Source organism: Rhinolophus sinicus, linkage group LG03 (genome assembly GCF_036562045.2).
Source record: "Rhinolophus sinicus isolate RSC01 linkage group LG03, ASM3656204v1, whole genome shotgun sequence".
Classification (NCBI taxonomy): Eukaryota; Metazoa; Chordata; class Mammalia; order Chiroptera; family Rhinolophidae; genus Rhinolophus; species Rhinolophus sinicus.
The window spans coordinates 86,348,602-86,351,474 of NC_133753.1; the positions used below are offsets into that span (position 1 = coordinate 86,348,602).

The 2,873-nt window shown below is 36.5% G+C and overlaps 1 pseudogene; it reads left to right on the plus strand.

Annotated features, from left to right (window-relative positions):
* The first annotated feature begins 1,318 nt into the window (after positions 1-1,318).
* On the plus strand, positions 1,319-2,465 carry LOC109458482 (large ribosomal subunit protein uL6; annotated as a pseudogene).
* Positions 2,466-2,873: the final 408 nt, after the last annotated feature.

Sequence of the window (2,873 nt, forward strand, 5' to 3'; positions counted from 1 at the left end):
GTGTTCTGCACTGGTAAGCAACATGAGACTTGGACAAGATACTGCCAACAGTTTCTGACAGAGAAACCTTGGAAATCACCTGTTGAAGATGGCAAAGGCTTGAGCAGCCTGCATTCCTGAATGACTCTGTGGAGCCCCCCATTCCACAATGAAAAGCGGACCTTAATGTAGAGCAAGGAATAAAATCCTATGCGTTACAGAGTAGAGACCACGGGGTTTATGTGTTATAGCAGCAAATGTTAATAAATATCTGACATTTCTCAAACTCCACAGGACTCTAAAAATGAAGAATTAAAATTTTTAATAGCCCTAATCTTTCATTGGAAATCAGGATTCCATCTCCTCCATTTCAAATACATTATTTAAAATTCTTCCAAAGAGGTATTGAAGACTCTTTGTAACTCTAATTCTGCTTTGCCATGGTGTAACACACAGGATATAATATGACTTGTTTTCCACACAACAATGTCTTACCGCCAAACGTGTAACCAGAATCCTCAGAACTTTGGAAACTAACTATATCTTCATTTGTGACCAAGACATCCATAGACTTCATCACTGGACAATTAAACAGAAACTCTTTATCATCTAATGTCTCATCACTCCTTTAAAAATAATTTTCCTGAGACATTTTTAGAGCCATTTAGACATTATGGTAAAAACAAACAGGAAAAGGGAGATTTCAAAATCTTAAAATCTTAAGAAAGATCCTTAGTGGTCTATTCTCACTTGAATTTGTTGCTATAATACCCCCTCTGATTTGTTGTCTTCTCTTTAAGCTTGTCTTAGGCTTACCATGGCTAAATCATTTTCAAAGTTATTTTCCCCCTTTTTGTCTCTAATTTCCTATAAATGAATTCAAATCCAATATGCTGCTAGTATTCTATTATCAACTACCTTCATCACATTCATAGGATTTAATTGGCTACTTATTCAACATAGAAAACTCAGACCAGCAGTTCATGTATATTGTACATTTTAACCATTATAAATGCACTGTGAAATAGGCACTGATGTTTCGACTGATAGAAGAAAATACCAAAGTTCATTGCCAAAGATGTCAGAGCTATTAAAAGGCAAGGCCAGGGTTAACTCAAATCTGCCTAAGTCAATATATTCCCTGTTGTGTACCATCTCTCTTACTGGATTTATCGTCCAATGTATCAGTTTCTCAAGATATTCAAGTAACAGAAAACAAAGAGTAAGAAACATAATATAAAGCACTATTTGAGATACTTATAATTGATTTTAAGAAGTAAGAGCATTTCCTAATATTGAAAATATTTGTAGAGCTGTTTTTCCTGCATCTACTGCAAGGATGAAGATCATTCTCAGCAAACAGACTGTGGACATTCCAGAAAATGTAGACATCACTCTGAGGGACACACAGTTGCTGTGAAGCCCCCAGCGGCACCCTGCAGAGGGACTTCAATCACATCAATGTAGAACTCAGTCTCCTTGGAAAGAAAAAGAAGAGGCTCGGGGTTGACAAATGGTGGGGAAATAGAAGGTCTGACAATTAAGTTTGTGAACTCATCCTAGAAAAAGTGCTACATGCCTCATTGCTGAATATCACTATGGTCACCTTTGAAGTACTCTTCTTGGGAAGCTACGGACCGACGCCAGTGCCTAGTCCACCCTTCAAAACAATTCTGGAGCTCTTTTTCTAAAATGGCCCTCAGAGCTGTCCTTATATTACCCTTGATGTCCTGAATGGCATCAAAATGTCTTCCTTTAAATATTTCCTTTATCTTCAGGTAAAGAAAGAAGGCGTTAGGGGCCAGATCAGGTGAGTAGGGAGTGTGTTCCAATACACTTATTTGTTTACTGGCTAAACTCCTTCACAGATTGTGCTGTGTGAACTGGTGCATTGTTGTTATGTAAGAGCCATGAGATTGTTGGTGAAAAGTTCAGGTCGTCTAACTTTTTCATGCAACCTTTTTAGCACTTCCAAATAGTAAACTTGGTTAACTGTTTGTCTAGTTGGTACCAATTCATAATGAATAATCCCTCTGATATCAAAAAAGTTAGTAACATCATTACAACAAGTTCACGAACTTAATTGTCTGACCTCGTATAAAGGAACTGGCTATGGTTCACACTATCTGTGGTGATGGACAGAACATGGTCAAGGGTGTTACAGTGGATGTCCATTACAAGATGAGGTCTGTGTGTGCTCATTTCCCCATTAATGTCATAATTCAGGAGAATGACTCTCTTGTAGAAATCCAAAATTTCTTGGGTGAAAAATACATCCTCAGGGTTCGGATGAGGTCAGGTGTTGCTTGTTCAGTATCTCAAGCCCAGCAAGATGAGTTAATTCCTGAAGGAAATGATATTGAACTTATATCAAATTTAGCTGCTTTGATTTAACAAGCCACAACAGTTAAAAATAGGATATCAGAAAACGTTTGGATGGTATCTATGTTTCTGATAGAGGAACAGTTCAACAAGCTGATGAATAAGATCTAAGTTGTTCAGCTACAGAAACACCAAAATGTTGAGTGATTCCTCAGACTTATTTATGATATTTTGAAGATGAAATAAAATCCATGTATTGATTTGGGGGAAAATACATTTATAGAAATTCCTGTTCACTTGTAACACCTATCTTAGGTTACCTTATAATAATAACAAATTGGACTCCAAATATTATCAGGAGCATTGTTCCCAGATTATAAATCGATAACTCAACTGCCATCAGGAATTTTATTCAGGATATATGTCTCTGGCTTAGAAAAACCACATACATATATTTGGCAAAGTCCTCTATTTGTTTTTATCTGAAGAATTCTACTAATTTCAAATGTGTGGCATAATGAAGTAAAGTAAGAGAAAATAATTAATGTGTGGCAACAACATTGTGTGGGATT